The sequence below is a fragment of the Artemia sp. Qi Xiang Cuo genome, chromosome 9, assembly GCF_049724085.1.
Source record: "Artemia sp. Qi Xiang Cuo chromosome 9, ASM4972408v1, whole genome shotgun sequence".
NCBI lineage: Eukaryota > Metazoa > Arthropoda > Branchiopoda > Anostraca > Artemiidae > Artemia > Artemia sp. Qi Xiang Cuo.
Window position 1 is genome coordinate 77399227 of NC_142802.1, and position 17685 is coordinate 77416911.

General features: G+C 36.5%; 1 protein-coding gene across 1 annotated transcript in view; it reads right to left on the reverse strand.

The window, feature by feature from the left end:
• Positions 1–17685, reverse strand: part of LOC148949040 (filamin-A-like) — a 187607-nt gene that overhangs the window by 93380 nt on the left and 76542 nt on the right. The window lies entirely within an intron of this gene.

Here is a 17685-nt window from a genome sequence, read left to right on the forward strand (position 1 = left end):
TTCACTCGTAAATCTACACTAATACGCCCTCATTGGGGAGCATTTCAGCACTATGAACCTCTTATATCGTAAACTACATAAATTAGACACCATACATCGAATGAGAGTCATAGTTAAAGTTTTTCTCTAACGTTACATTTTCATATTTGTATAGTAATTGTTGTTACTAAAACCAAAGCCACATTCCTTTCGTAAAACTTAATAGACTTAAAGAAACTTGAACAGAGTTATTCTGGTTTTTGTCCTTAGAAAGTAGAAAACACATCTAACATATAATATGTAGCTTCTTGATGCTTGAATTAAAGAAAAACAAATGAAAAGAAAGTAGCCACGAGGGACTCTAAATTTAGAAACAAACATAAATTATTCCCCATACAAGGGAGGCTAACCCCGCCCATTTTTTTACACTAAAAGCATTTACGAGTACAGCGAATTTAGTAATTGGGTAACTGCAAGAGTTTTATTTACCAATTGGCTTTTGCAACATTTCAATGGAAAAAATAACGACGAAGACCACACTGCCTTTCCATTATACAAAAGGTAATGCATCGAGGAACTATTTTAAGACAGTGAAATTTAGACGAAAATAAATGAATATTTCGGTCGAGGGGCTAATAACTGACCGTCGCAGGTGTCCCTTCCTTCGTGCCTCCGGCTGTGCCTCTGTGCCTCCGGCATGCCTCCGTGCCTCCGGCCTGCCTCCGTGCCTCCGAGACACCCGGCCTCGTTGCTTGTTCAAAAATTAGGGATTTTTTTAAACTTAACAGGGAATTCGCACCAGAAGCTGGCAACACTGATTCTCGCCGTTGTTTGAAATTATTCTGATGTAATTTTGCTGATATGGAGGGCCCAGATCAAGAGGAACCATATTTTAGGTAAACCAAGCATAGGTAGAGTTAGGGCAAGTGATAGTTTTTTTGTGTGTGGGGGTGGGGGGTCCAGCCTGCTTAAATAATAGGCTATACCATGCTGTGTAAATATAGGCTAGGCCTAGAGGAAGGGTATCTAAATACAGGGTGATTCTGGTGCTCCAGCTATTTGTTATTACCAAATAACACTTTCTTGAAAAAAATGGGCATAGTCTACCGATATATCTTGGAATTAGGAGAGAGGGAGTTATACTGAATGAACTCCCATTAGGTAGAAACTTTTTGAGCGTAATGAATTAAGATATTTTTTATATTATAATGTTCAGTTCAGATAAGAAATCTTTCAACAAATTGCCGAAATTAGCGATACTAACCACTGGCGAAAATAGAAGATGAAAATCATCACAATAAACCTGAAAAATCGAAATTTGTCTCAACTTTATACGAGAAACTTAATATTGTGGCCTACGTCTTGGATACCAGCAAGGACGTGCAGGGGGGGGGAATTCCCCCCAAGAAATTTGGGACTATAAAGTAACTATAAGGAAAGCAAAGGAAAAGCAGAATAGGTAAAAAACATGGAAAAAATGTTTGTTGCCCCATTGTTTGATGTCTGTCAGGGGATTCTGACCCACAATAAGGAAAATGTAAGTTCTAATTTATGACTGAGTAACTCCTAACCAATTTTCCGCAAATTTTTTCTCCGTGTGATTTGGTTGGAACAAAAAAAAACAAAAAAAACATTCTTCATAGTAATCAATGGTAAGTAAATAACGATCCTTGTCAATAACGAAAGTATAATAGCCTAACTAATGATAACATTCAGTCTAAGAATCAGCTTTTTATGGAGATATTAAATATGTTTTTGTTTATTAGCAATTAGTGCAATTGTTAGAACACAAGAAAGTTTGTATAATTATGGAAAACACAAGGAAAATAACTTAATAAGGGGTAATTTCGGTAAGAATGTGCCGTCAACATTTGGTTGCATTTGAAGATTTGCCAGTGATTGCTCACTCTGTGAAACACTAAGTTGAGAAAAGTTTGGTTAGTGAGCCTGTGACGAACATAAAGAATTCTAGGTTTTGTCTCGTCAAGACTTCTGACGGCTACATAACACCAATGAAAAAAATCCACGCTGTTGTGGCTTCTGAGGGAAAGCTCTGAGAAGCTGAGTAGTGACCGATTAAAACGGGTGATGGTCCAGAGCCGACGAGTAGGACTACGTGAGTCGCCACAAACCAATACAGAGGTCGGTGTGAAATCAGAATTGCGTATCGGTGAATGGTGCGTCTACAGACCGGTTGGCAGGGGAAAAAGAGTATGAGTTGGGCGGGTCAAACAGTTTGGCTACTTATCTGGGCGAAGATGCCACTCTGTTGACACGCAGAATATGGCGATGCCGTTCCCTGACGACATAGGAATTCTGTGCCAGGAGTTCCGGCTGAGTGCTGATCTCACATTAACTGCCGCATTTGTAGACCAGGGTTACTGTGACTCCAGCCTGCATATCATGCATTCAGCAGAACCCGTTTCTATGGAAATCGGCACCAACGTTGTCTTTTGCTTTGACTCAGACGTCTTCACAAAGCTGAATTCATTTATCCAGAACAAAGGGTTCCACTTTTTTGATGTCTCGTCAGCATCGCAATCATCATGTTAAAAATGGCACCTAAACCCAAAACTGACCTCAAGACCATAACCACCACCATCACCATGGTCAGTGTGTTAACAGAAGAAATTTCGTTTAACATTTATCAGAGGTCGTTGTCATTTTTTTTTCCTCCCCTCCTCCTCTCCACTCGGTGATATTTTAATACAAACACATATAAATCTTACAACTTTATACATTATCATATCACCTAAACTTAAAAAAAAAAATTATATACCAGTCAATGTATTAGTGGACATGAAGGCCCACTACCATTTAACTTTTTTCTTGCCAAATATCTATCGCTCCCCCCCGTTCCAGGGTGTCCTTCCCCCTCTAGGAGACGCTTTTCTGGTGGCATTTTTACTTCAATTTCTTCAAATTCATATCCTTCAATTTTCACTAATATGAATTCAAATTTTAAAGGTGGTCTTCCAAAAGGCTTACTCTTACAACTTTAAAATGTTTTAAAAAAAAAAAAAAAAAACTATTTGCTCTTCCGTATACAGGGAGTCTTTCGTCCACATTAAATCCATTATTGTTGAAGAAAATTTTTCATTCTTTTTTTTTCTTTTTTTTCAGCCCTTTTTATTACCAACCTTAATCAAAAAACAAAACAAAATAAAACAAACCCATCAACAAAAAAACAAAAGTAACCGACGTGCATGAGGGCAAAGAACTGAACAGAATCTTAAACCATGTCTCCTACGGACGAGGAGGCCACCCACGGCTGGGCTGGTCCTTCCAGCTCAAGTGCGTGTGCCCCTCGTCCCTCATTTGCTTGAGTTCTTCATATAATTTTATGAGTCTCAAATGCATTCCAAGATCTAGGGCAGCGGAAGCGATGAATACCATCGGAAAACTTGTTACACTCAGTAGAAGACCTAGTATTAGAAGACTTAGTGCTTGTAATCGGACTAACCGACCTTAGTTTAATTTACTGAAGCTCGTCTGTCAATTTTTTTAGGGTTGTAATTTGAACTGTGATTCTTGAGATGATTGCTGAAATGTACTAACACATATATAAGACAACAATTATTTTTTTTAGTTGGTTGCTTTACTTAGCGCTTTCTACTAATAACTCGGTAGTAACAGTTTTTCTGACTGTTGCTTTACAGTTTTCTCTTCAAATACCCAAAGGCCTGTGTTTAATACCAAGAAAGTTGGATTCTAAGTACATTCGGGAAAAAGGGATCTGTGTGTTCCAGATTCTTTCGTGTCAAAGCAGCAGATTTCTTTTTTTTTTTAGTACAATTAAGAATCCGAGATCCAAGGGTGCGTCTTGGCACAGCCACTAAACAGAAAAGCAGGTATGATAAAAGGGAAAGGGACGTGTGAAGACGTGATAAAAGGCAACTTTTACCACTGGCCAAGCCATATTGAATAGGGCTGCGAAGCGTAACGTCAATTCTTGGGTGGGAAATTCAAAAAAGGATGAAACGTGGATGCGTAGACACGTTTTTTCGGAACTTTGCCGAATTGTTTTGGCCTAAAATATTTGACGTAGATCCTACTAATCCACCATAACGATTTCACGTCGAAATGATACTAGGAATATTGACAATCAGTTGTTAGTTACAACTAAAAACCACGTTTCACGGTACTTTGAATTTCGCACCTTGCTTTTTACGTCATCACCGCGCAACCCTATGTTGTATAACTTAAAAACCGTGTTCCGGGATTTTTTTTTGAAATTTCGGGATTTTTTCTGAAGAAAAATCGGAATTTTATTTTAGAGCCGGTGGCAACGCTGCATGTCTAATAGGAAAAAGTGACACCATCAGTGCCATCGTAGGGTTACCTAGTTTTTGCATGAATATCAACAACTTGCAGTCCTCCGTTCTTCTTCTTTAGGTACATATCAGTTGTTTTCAGTCTTGGGAGTTCTTTTCCTTGCCAAACAAATTTGTAAATGATTTTTTCAAAGTTTTAAAAGATCGCTTTTGAAGGTGCTGAAATATTCGACAGATACCGAATAAGAGGCAAGCTGTATATATTTACATGCTGCGCCCTTTGGAGTATGCCTCCGGTGTGTCTCCGTGCCTCATGCCTCCATGTGTCCCTCAAAATGCCCAGTTGTTACCCCTCGATTTCGGTCCTATATCTAAGAGCCGTCCTCAGCAAAGCAAATGAATAAATATGAAACAAAGAAGAGAAAATATAATAAATGGGTAGTGTCAGCCAAGCCATTGGATTTTTTTTTCCATTTATTATATTTTCTCTTCTTTGTTTCATACATCATGCATAGCCAGTGTGGTCTGAAGACTGAAGACGACTTTTAGATATAGATCATAAATATTTATTTAGTTTCGACTAAATTTCACTGTCTTAATATAATTCTTTGCTGTATCATCCTTCTGTTATTTGTTGATTGGAAATTTTTATTGCTTACACCGAATCTTCTTCAATGAGGTCTTCCATTCTTGATGTTTTTTGCCCATTCCAATTACCCACTTGAGCAGTCACTCTTGAAGCGTTTACAGCAAAAACCCAAACTTAAGTTTAAAGAGCGAGGATTTGGGGAGGGGACAGCCCCTTAATACCCGGAGTATTTTTTCCTCGTATCAAATTTAAGTGTCACTATTTACTTTCATTTCAGACAAGTAATATTTTTTCAAATATTCGCAGTCACATTTGCCCAGCTGAATTTCCAGGGTGCCATTTTTTACGTCACGATATTTGAATCATACGGGATTTGCGTGTTAGTTATAATCCCTATACATGCAATCGCTCCATTGCCACCAAAACCCATTCATGTTCGACAGACAGTGTGCACAGACTCATATCAAGCTCGAACCTGCGACCCCAATTTCGGGGTCAGCATTCTGTAGGTAGAACGAGAAAGAAATGATAAGATTATAGATTTTCAAAGTATTTCCATACCCTGTCAAATTTCCAGTCAGTTGTTTTTTTTTCTTTTTTTAATTTATCTCGTAGTTTTAAAAACTTGATACGCGTCATAATTACAACCCCATATCTGCGCTGATATGAAAAATATTTAACCGAGGCATCACTGAAATTAGCTTTAAGAGACAGTGGTGTTATTTTCTTTTGGTCAAAAGCCTGACCGAATCCCAATAAATACTACTTTTTGCAGTTAAAAAGATTGGTTGTGTCTGAGTGAGTTTATTAAAACTAACACCGTACCTACCAACCTTTGGCCAGCAAAGTAGCTTTTTTTTCTAATCAGAAATTTGTCATTAGGCTTTCCTTCGCGTGTCTCGGTTTTGAATGACTCTTCCCATAAAAGTAAAATTTATTTTAGAGCATTAGTAAGTTCGGTACTCTTGCATTATGCGGGCCTTTCTAAAAAGTCAAGTTTGGTTAACTCTAATGAAATAAAATAAAATAGGACGACTATATAATAGTTTAGAAACAAATTTGTGCTATATATTGGCAGATTTGGGGGGGGGTAAAGCATACTGTATATTGAAAGTGTAAACTTACCTAGGTACCCCCCCCCCCTAAACCACCCAAAGAAACAGTTTAGATATCGTAGACGCAATGAAAACCACGCTATCATTGCCTACTCTATAGCGGTTACCACGTCAAAAACAGGTTTTATCATTGCCTATTCTTAGCGGTTAACCCGAAAGGCCCGCATAATGCAAGAGTACCGTAAGTTCTAACACAAACAAATTACAGCTTATGAAAACAAACGGTCATTGGTTTAACCAAGTAGGTGTAACTCGTTGAAAAAAACTGCCCCTTTTCATTCTGCTTCATTTTTTCTTTCAGCGGCCTTATCTAAAAAACAACGCTCTTGGCCTCAAATATAACCAGCGATACATAAAAATTCTTTAAGCATTTAGATCTAGAAATAATCCATATATAAGGTTGATAATCATGGCTTAAAGCTAAGTTTGTAAGGGAAGAGATGCAAGCCATCCTATATCTCTGATTGATTTACCGAGGAGCAAAGGATGCAGCGACGTTCAAAGATTGCGCTTTAAGTTGTTTAATGCGCACTGACGCCAAATACAGAGCCGACAGTGCTTCCACCTCTCTCAATTTATTAGGAGATCCCCATATTCTCCAGACTTGTTTTTAATATCTTCTGGCCAAAATGCTCTCCCGATTTTGGCTGTGGGTTTATTCAATAACAGTAATAGTGTTATGCAAGCAGTTCTACAGGTGTGACAAATTATGAGTATTTGTGTGTGCTTATAGCTGGTCCGAGACATTTTTGGAACAAAACTAACTCTGAAACCTTTTTTTTAAGATAAAACTGCAGTTCAACACCTTCCGAATTTTTTTAATATCTCCAGTTTTCTTTGGAGCAATTCCTGATTTAAAAGGAAAGAAAGTGGAAACACTGAGAGCAAGAGACACAAGAAAAGAACTAAGAAACGGGGAGAGTCATAAACACTACCTACAGACAATGCATAACTCCTTGATAGAACTAGTAACCAATTTTAATCGATTTTTAGCTCTATGAAGGAGTTATTCATTTTTGATATTTCAAATGTTATAACTCGCGTCCAGGGTTACCATTGAAAATTTAATAATATCTCGAAACCCACTAAAAAATTCCTATATATATGTAGTGTATATACATACAGTACATATATATATATATATATATATATATATATATATATATATATATATATATATATATATATATATATATATATATATATATATATATATATATATATATATATACTGCCCTAGAAAACAAGATTGAACCACATTTATCGGACAGTTTACTGTTTGAAATGGGGTCAGCCAGACAGGTACTCAAAACAATCCGAAGCATTTCTTCTTGAACACATCATATAAATCCATCTCCGTCTTTCGGACAGACAGTGAGCTGCATAACACGTGCGTAGAACTAAAAGTCAATGATATCATTATGATGCATTCAAGAATTCCCACTCAGATCTATCCAGTTGAATTTCCAGAATGTCGTTTTAATTTTATAATATCTGAATCAGAAAATTGATTAAGGGTCTTGGTAACAAGTGCGTTTGCCCGCGCTGATATTACATTGGCTTTGACAAGTCGTCACTGAAATTAGCTTCGACAAACATACCAGTTGCATTTCCTTTTGGTTGAAAGATGAAAAAAAAATCACAAAAAATTACTAAAGACATTACCACCCCTCTTTTCACAGAAGTTATCTGCGTTTCTCGTCAAACTCCCCTCCTTCTGTGAAATGAGGGGTGGTAATCTCTTTAGTAGAAAAGAGTTCTAAAAATCTGTTCACACAATCATGTAACATCTGAACTATATTATGTTAAAGATATTTTATTCTGTAATGGTTACCGAATTAAACTTATTGAGAATATCATAGATAGAAGGTTAAAAAATGTAAACCAAAAAAACAATGAGCCCATCCTCCTTTCTTTAGTTACTCCGGCCATTGAAAACAAAACCTTCACCACTATACGATATGTCCCGAAACTCAGGGACAAACTTGGAAAAATGTTAAAGAAACATGTTTCTTAGAAAAAAAAATGAACTAACGGTTGAACGTTTTTTCAATTCTGGAAAGGATAGAACTGACCCTGTATTGGGTAGTGGTGTTTACAGAGTCCAGTGTTCATGTGGGAAGTTTTGCATTGGCAAGACCCGTCAACAGCTGGGGAAAGGACTGCAAAAACACAAGATTTCAATAGATAAATCTCTCAGATGTGAAAATAAAAACAGAAATGAAGATTTTGATTCTACTTTGGCCCTCCATATTTTTGAAAAACCAGATCATTGAGTTCTTTTTGAAGAGGCAACTTTAATATCTACAGCAAATGGCTTACCACAATCTTTTAGGGAGACAATTGAAATTAAAAAAATACATAATAAAGGCAGTGCTTTAAATGGAGATACTGGAAATATTCCTACAAACCCAATTGGCAATAACTTAATATTAAAGATTCAAATAATATTTTCCCTCAGTTTAAATTAAAATCATATGACCACACTTTTAATTAAAATAGGTTAAGTAGGCAAGCCAAGTCAATCGCTAAGCAGAGAATTCTCTAATCTGTGTATGGTTTTTCATTGATTCTGGCGGGTTTTTTTTGTTTTGTTTTTTTGGTTTGTTTGATTCAGTGCTTCTTCTGCTCTGTTCGAATCTTCTTGAAAAGGTTACTTTTTCTTTCTCTTTTTTTTGGAGGACTAAAGACGCCTTGGCGGAGGTCCTTGTCGAAATATCTGCTAATTTTCGCTTATTTTTGTTCCACTGGTTGACATTACCATCGTTTCAATCGGCCATTTAATTTATGTCATTCATTTATTATTTTTTCTTCATTGTCATACGTTTTGTATAGCAAGTGTGGTCTTAGGATGAATCGTAGAAAATCAAATCAGAACAAAAATGTTTCCCTCTAGATTTTGAAAAATATCTTGTTTCTGTATCTTCATACAAAAAAAGATCTTGCCCTCCTCTAAATCCTTGTAAATTGGCACCCCTATGTGGAAAGCCAGTGCCCTTATACAGGTAAAAGTTTGGCAAAAAAAAATCATTCGCCGGGTCTTTTCTTAGTTATGCATTATTTTTGCTTGTAATTAGTGGGCAGCCAATTAATTTCTATTTCATAAAAAAAAAGAACAGAAAAAGGCATATCCATTACAAATCATTGGCCAGTCTAACACCAAAATAATTAAGCATAGTAGATGTGTTTCTTGCCGTTTAGTTTGTTTTGATTATTCTATTGGCTCGCTTTGTTGATGCCCAATCAATAAGCATCCGTACAAAAAAATAACATGGGATATTTCGGTATTAGGTTGAGACCTACAAGGGATTCAAAGACCACTTGATCAACTGAAGTAGGCGGAGTAAAAACCAGCAGATGCCCAGAAGTAACTAAGTTCAACAATCTAGGCATACACACTATAAGCATGCGAATCTAGAGACAGTCCCAAGTCTCAATATGATCACACAGGCGAACAGGAAAACATTTTTTTTTTTTTTTTTTTTTTGTGCCAAGGTTTTTTAATCTGATTCGTGTTATTTTTGGAATGCTATATTGAAATATGAAATCATTTTTTCTGATTCAGCTATACTTTTTGAATATAGCACTACCATCCACAGCCAAGTTTAATGATAAATCACTATATTTAAATGGTGTAAAATTAAATAATCATATGCAGCGCAATAGCGCTGCCTAAGTAAAGAACGATGGTGGCACAATGTATTTTTTTCATATTGGTCTTTAGACCAGAGCACTTCGTATCGAAGGAGTTGTTGTAGAAACTTCGAAAAGGGCTCATTCGATTGGAAATTGGAATGGCTAGTGCCCTTTTTAATAGTCAAAAGTGATTGGAGGGCAACTAACCCCCTGCCACGCCCACCATTTCCCCAAACACATTCAATCAAAATTTTTGGGATAGGCATTTTGTTCAACGTAGTTGATTTCCACATGGAGATTATGTTTTTGAAGAAAAAACTCAACCCAGCCCTCAGGACAAGTTAAGCCCTGGGGGCATATAAGGTTTTTTTTTTATAGAAAGCGTTGTCGTAAAAACTTCAAAAAGGGCTCAGCCGACTGGAAATTGATAGGGCTAGTGCCCTTTTTAATAGTTGAAAGTAATTGAAGGGCAACTAGTCCCCTTCTCACGCCCACCATCCCCCTTCTCACGCCCACCATCCCCCCAAACACATGCAATAAAAGTTCTGAGAAAGCCATTTTGTTCACCGTAGTTGAAAGTTTTGGAAATTAGGTCTTTGAGGATGATAACCCCCTCGGAGCCCTCAGGGCAAGGTATGTAAGTTATGCCCTGGGGGCATAAAAGGTTTTTATAGAAAGCGTTGTCGTAGAAACTTCAAAAAAAGCTCATTTGATTGGAAATTGAAAAGGCTAGTGCCCATTTTAACAGTCGAAAGTGATTGGAGACCAACTAACCCCCCTCTCACGCCCAGAATTTCCCCAAACACATCCAATCAAAATCTTAAGATAGGTATTTTGTTCAACGTGGTTGGAAATTCTGGAAATTATGTCTTTGAGGATGACAAACCCAGCAATCCCCTCAGGGCAAAGCTTTTAAGTTATGCCCTGGGGGCATATAAGGTTTTTTACAAAAAGTGTTTTCGTAGAAACTTCAAAAATGCCTCATGCGATTGGAAATCCAAAAGGCTAGTGGTCTTTTTAACAGTCAAAAGTGATTGAAGGGCAACTAACCCCCCTCTCAAACCCACAATTTCCTCATTTATAGAAAGTGTTGTCATAAAAACTTCAAAAAAAGCTCACTCGATTGGAAATTGAAAGTGATAGTGCCTTTTTTATAGTTGAAAGTACTTGGAGGGCAACTAACCCCCCTCTTACACTCACCGTTTTCCCAAACACACGCAATCAAAATTTCTCCATTTTGTTCAAATTAGTTAAAAGTTCTGGAAATTAGGTCTTTAAGGATGATAACCCACTCAGAGCCCTAAGGGCAAAGGCTGTAATTTATTCCCTGGGGGCATGTAAGATTTTTATAGAAAATGTTGTCATAGAAACTTCAAAAAAAGCTCATTTGATTGGAAATTGGAAGGGCTAGTGCCCTTTTTAATAATCGAAAGTGATTGGAGAGCAACTAACCCCCCTCTCACGCCCACCATTCCCCCAAACACATCCAATTAAAATTGTGAGATAGGTATTTTCTTCAAAATAGTTGAAAGTTTTGGAAATTATGTCTTTGAAGATGACAATCCCCTCAGGGCAAGGGGTGTAAGTTATGCCCTGGGGCGCATAAGGTTTTTATAGAAATTGTTTTCGTAGAAACTTCAAAAAGGGCTCATTTGGTTGGAAATTGAAAGGGCTAAGGCCCTTTTCAATAGTTGAAAGTGATTGGAGGGCGAGTAACCCCCCTCTCACGTCAACCAGTTCCCCAAACACATCCAATCCAAATTTTGAGATAGGCCACTTTGTTCAACGTAGTTGAAAGTTCTGGAAATTACGTCTTTGAGGATGACAAAACCTCCCCCCCCACAGCCTTCAAGGCAATGGTTGTAAGTTATGCCGGGGGGGCATATAAGGTTTTTTATAGAAATTAATTAAAAAAAACTTTTTCCACAAAAGAAGTTTTTCAAAGAAAAGTAAAGAACTCCATTAAACAAAAAATTAGCAAAAATAAAATCAAATAATCTACCAAGCGAGAAACTACCACAAATCATCATCGATAAATAAATGAAACCCAAAACGAACAGAAATTACAATAAATAACCGAGTCAATTTCAAAACGAGCAGAAATCAACATAAGTTCGGCTCAAAGCCCCTATGCCATCCCAAGGCCAGAACATAATTTGCACTTTAGTGAAAAAAATAAATGTTTTATATATATATATATATATATATATATATATATATATATATATATATATATATATATATATATATATATATATATATATATATATATATATATATATATATATATATATATATATATATATATATATATATATATATATTGAAAAAGTATTGAATACCTTCCGCAAAGTTTTCCAGAACCCAAATTTTTCCATATGAAGTAACTGTAAGGGGTATGTTTATTTTTTAATATAATTTAAATAAAATACGTTATAGTCAGCATAACTAAAATAAACATTCCAGTGTTCGAAACTTTTTAATGGTCGAAAATGATTGTAGGGCAGCTAACGCCCCTCTCACGCCCACCATTTCCCCATACACATCCAATCAAAGTTTTGAGATGGACATTTTGTTCAACGTAGTCTAAAGTTATGGAGATTAGGTCTTTGCCAGCGTTTTCGTAGAAACTTCAAAAAGGACTCATTCAATTGGGAATTGAAAGGGCTAGTGCCCTTATTAACATTCAAAGGCGAACGGAGGGTAAATACCCCCACATCCATCATTCCCCCAAACACTTCTGATCAACATTTTGATATAACCATTTTGTTGAACGTAGTTGAAAGGTCCGGAAATTATGTTTTTGAGTACGACAACCCCCTCGAAGCCCTTAGAGCTAAGGTTGTAAGTTTTGCCCAGGGGGCATATTATGTTTTTATCGAAAGTGTTGAAAAACTTCAAAAGGTGCTCTTTCGATTGGAAATTGAGAGGGCTATTGCCCTTTTTAATAATCGAAAGTAATCGAAGGGAGAATCCCCCCCACGCCCATGATTTTCCCCAAATATTTCCGATCAACATTTTGATAAGGTCATTTTGTTCGACGTAGTTGAAAGGTCTAAAAATTATGTTTTTGATGATGACAACCCTCCCCCCATAGCCCTCAGGACAAGGGTCGTAAGTTATGCCCTTGGGGAATATAAGGTTTCTATAGAAATTTTTGTCGTAGAAGCTTCAAAAAGGGTCCATTTGATTGGAAATTGAGAGGATTAGTGCCTTTTTTATTAGTCAAAAGTGATCAGAGGGCAAATGCCCCCTCCCCTCACGCCGATCATTTCCCAAGCACTTCCAATCAAAATTTTCATATAGCCATATTTTTCAGCCTATCAGAAAGGTCTGGAAATTATGTCTTTGAGGATAATGAATTCTCCCAGCCCTCGGGGCAAGGGTTGTTAGTTATGCCCTTGGGACATATAGGGTTTTTACAGAAAGTGTGGTCATATAAACTTTGGAGGAGGCTCATTGGACTGGTAATCAGACGCTCTAGTGCTCTTTTTTAGAGTCAAAGTAATCAGAGGGCAGCTACCCCCTCCCCCCTACACACACGTAGTAGTGTCCCGGCGTGCGTCTAATCAAAATTTTGAGATAGCCATTCCATTCAAAAAAGTTTAAATATCATATAACAAGGCTTTTGGGGCTGAAAAAAACACTAGAGACAAGGGTTGTAAGTTATGCCCAGGGGGTATTAAAGGTTTTTATGGAAGGGGTGGCTGTTTAACTTAAGAAGAGGTTCAGTCTTTTTCCCTGAAAAAGACTATGTCAATATAAAACGAACAGAAATTTATCAAAAAGAACTTTTTCCACAAAATAAGTTTTTAAAAATTAAGAACTCCATTAAACCAAAAATTAACAAAAATAGAATCAAATAATCTACTAAGCATACAACTACCACAAATCAGTATCAATAAACAAATAAAACCCCCCAAAAAACGAAATTAAAATAAGTCAAGCTCAAAACGAGCAGAAATTAATCTGACTTGAACTATAAACCCTAAACTTTCTAAAAGCCAGAATATAACTTGTACTTTACTGAAAAAAATTCTTTTAAATGTTTTCTCTTTTATAACTTTAAGAAATCAAAAATTAATTAAGATATTAAGGAATAAATATCAGCATGTGTATATTAAACTGACAATGCATATTTTTTTTTTCAGGAAAATTCATTTGAATTTTTTTTCAGTAAAGTACAAATTATATTCTGGCTTTTAGAAAGCATAGGGTTTAGAACCCTAATCAGATAATTTCTGTTCGTTTTGAGTTTGGCTTATTTTAATTTCTGTTTGTTTTGGGTTTTATTTATTTATTGTATGCTTGGTAGATTATTTGATTCTATTTTTGTTCATTTTTGGTTTAGTGGAGTTCTTTACTTTTTTTTAAAGACTTATTTTGTGCAAAAATTTGTTTTGATTAATAACTAATAAAAGATCTAAAGCCAAACTGGCCAGCCGTGACAAAAACAAAGAAATGAATATAAAGATGACAAGCGGGTCTATGGCCAGTAAATAAAAAATAAGAGAACAAAGAATTAAACAAATATTTCGCCCGTATACAACACGGCGTCTTCAGCGTAGAAAAAAAAATAGAAACTAAAACTAAGAAATATAACTAAAAACATATATATAACTAAAATAGAATAACATAAAATATATAATATACAATGACTCATATACCCAATTGTCATCTTTGTATTCATTTCTTTGTTTTTTACATAATGACTGGTTCTTGTATTTTTGTCTGTTTGTAATGTTTAGCAAATATATTTTTGGGATACTGAATCCAAATACGAAATTACTTTTTTTTCTATAGTTTTTGAAATATAGTACAATCCTCCAGAATTATTGTTTAATGTTTTAAAATAACTATATTATTAATTTCAGATATCTTAAAAATTTTGAGCTTTTAGCCACAGCCTAATATCATACTTGAATTTAGCTCATTAAATGCACATGAAATCAGCCCAAAAAGCCGTGGCACCAAAACCTACCGTCTACCGTTATATTCTAAGGAGGAGGATGCAAACACAGTATTTAATTTATTAATGGTCAAAGGTAGGACCCTCAGTTACTTTTTGCATTCTTATTTGGCACTGGGGAAGAGAAAGTTATTATGCTAACCTTCGATGCCTTGATGTAGACCCCGACACCGCGCCAATTTATCGGCGGCGCGCCGCCGCTGAAAGACCCGCCGGTGTAGGAAAAAATTTCGTAGGCGCAACTCATATTTCTATTTGGCCCTATGTTTTTCGCCGTGATTTGTTCATTTCGGTTCGGTTTGGCTGTTGGAGTTGCAGAGCCAATTCTGTGGTTTTAATCTGACGGCATCAGCTCAGCTTATTCATCTTTGATGAAAAAGAAGAATAGTAAAACAAGGATTGGAGAGTCAGGATATATACAAACAAACAAACAACTATGACTGAAGAAGACTTTGAGGTTTGAATCTAAAGAAAATGCAGTTTTACTCCTTCTTATTAAGTATTCAACTACCCCCTCTCCTAGGTTAGGAGCTTGAGATTTTTGGGCATGCCATATGCCAATATGCAATGGGCTATTCGAGAAACCTTCCTATAGCAAAGAATCATTAATCCTTGCTATAATGAAGTATACATTTATATATTATACATCCATACATCTTATACATCCAAATCGATTTCAGAAAAAACAAAATCTCCATTTTCCATTGAAGCACGTTTTCATCCTACTGCTTTGCTTCGTCTTGACATGCATCAATAGAAAATTGAGCGGTCTAGAACTACGACCAAGTAGGGGATGCATCAGTATGCGGTGTTCCTCTTTACTTTTGGCGCGAAATTTAAATTTTGTCATAATAAAAATACGTATTATCGGCTATATAACCACTTAAAAGAGCTTCTAGGAAATCAAAGCAGACATCCTGAAGAAACGTTTTCACCTGTAGCGAGTCTTGTAATTTTCAATTTCCAAAATTTTAAGTTTCCCCCTAAAAAGTACATCCCGAAAACGAAAGTCGAATAAGGCCCATTGCACGTCAAACATGGACTACTGAAAATGGGTTTCATTAAGTACAATGTCAAGCATCGTGAAAACAAGGACACGGAGGGACGCGAATGCTAACGTTTATTGAAAAGCGAGAGATTAAAAAATCAGAAAAAAGAATCTTGATCCTACAATTTATTCAGTTTTGTTTTTATTTGAACGATACGTCGCTTGTGGTGTTTTTAATAGGTTCGAAACTCTTTCCTGATAGAAAAATAAGCGTCAACCGGCGGCGCAAAAAAAATCGGGTGGCGCGCCGAAATTTTTCGGCCGCCATTTCCTCTTCGGCGCAGCTGTTCGCCGCCGAAAGGGAAAGAGACTATCTTGATGGATTTAAACTTTCAGCAACTAGTCAAACGCGTCTTGAAAGTGTAATGTTGCTTGAAGTTGGGCGCCTAGAGTTGCTTGGAAGCCTCGTACACAATATTTACTCGGGGAGTGGGGGAGGGGGTGGGTAATAAAAGGAAAATTTTATGGATAATTTCAATAAGAAGTGCTCGGAAATTTGAGGCAATCTGGGATTTTGGGGGGCCAGACCCCTGCGTACCTGCTGTTTTGATCTGTGGAAATTTTATTTTTCAGTCATTTCAAGTTTTAGTCTGAAGCTACAATGCTCCTAAGAATATAATTTACAGGGAGAAAACGCCTACAGAAAGAGCCAATGCAATTGATGTTTGTTTTTTCCGAAAGACTTCTGGAGAGAAAATTCAAATAAATAATACAGGAAAAAGCTATTTATTAATAAGTGAGTAGGTTAGATACTAGTTAGGTTCTCTAAATGATCATTACTGAAAGTTAATTTCCAGAGATACTTCTTTTGCTCCGGAAGGTAATGATCCCCGGTTCTATTTTGTGGACTTCAAAAACAGAAAGAAAGGTAATACAGTGATTTGAAGCACGCTTACGTAGTCCCAATTTTTGCTAAGAATTGCTGGCAACATTTTTTTTAATACGCCGGGCGCCAGGCACGTAAGCAGAAGCTTTTTCGACCAGTAAGTTCGGCACCAGGCACGTAAGTTAATAAAATAAAAACATAAATTTGATAATTTCAATGAGCGTCCAGAAATTGAGGGAAATTTAGAAGTTCAGGACAACCGGTCTCCAGGCTCTCCCTTTGGGAAGCGGTGTCAATTCACCAAAATTGGGGCAAACTGTGTTTTCAGTCTATGAGGGGGCATATTTGTTATTTGTTTCAATTATGCAAGGAAATGCGAAACAAAGGCATTTTCAATGGAAATATCCTGACAAAGGTATTTCTCTAAATCCAAGGGGTTTAAGGGGTTGAAAAATTATGAGCAAGAGGGGCAAAACCAAAATGGAAGGGCAAGAGGGGTCAAGTAACATTATCAAACAACGATATTTCTTAATAAACTAAGATTTTGGACCAATCACTTAAATTCAGCGCACTCGATTGATTGGTCATATCCATTTTAGAGCGTCTTATACTACTGCCAACAACTCGTCGCAACCCCAAGTTACCCCACCGAACAGTTGCGTATGCTTCTCTGTCAAAATCCCCCTCCTTCACTCTAATCATAACCTTGTGTGCGGACATCAGTGACCTTGGGGAGTGAAAGCCCTCAAGAAAACGCTAGGCTTGTAAACGATACGACATTGCACTGAATCGGGGTATTGAACACTTACCATATTTCAGGCACAAGATAGTTTATGTTGCTAATTTTCAAAATTCGTTTGTTTTGTTTTCCCAATTGCAAATACATACTTTTTTATTCAAACGTAAAAAAAGTAAAAATAGAAAAACCTTGGTTGTATGAACAATTGTTCGCTAGTAACGATCATTCTAAGGAAACGAGGATGAATAGGTGTTTTAAGGTAATGAGACAATTAGCCGAGCGGATAGCTTCACAAGTAGCAAAATTACTAGTGGCGGATGTAGTGAGGATGAAAAAAACATTATCACCAAGCCCCAGCCGATTATTTTTAGCCGATAAAAAGACTTGAAGAAACAGGAATTGGAAGACTGGGGCATATTTACAACAACAGTGGTCATTATATTTGGAAAGAACGTTAAATGGGAATAGAATAATATATTTCTTTTTCTCTATCTGATTTCTCTCTTCTAC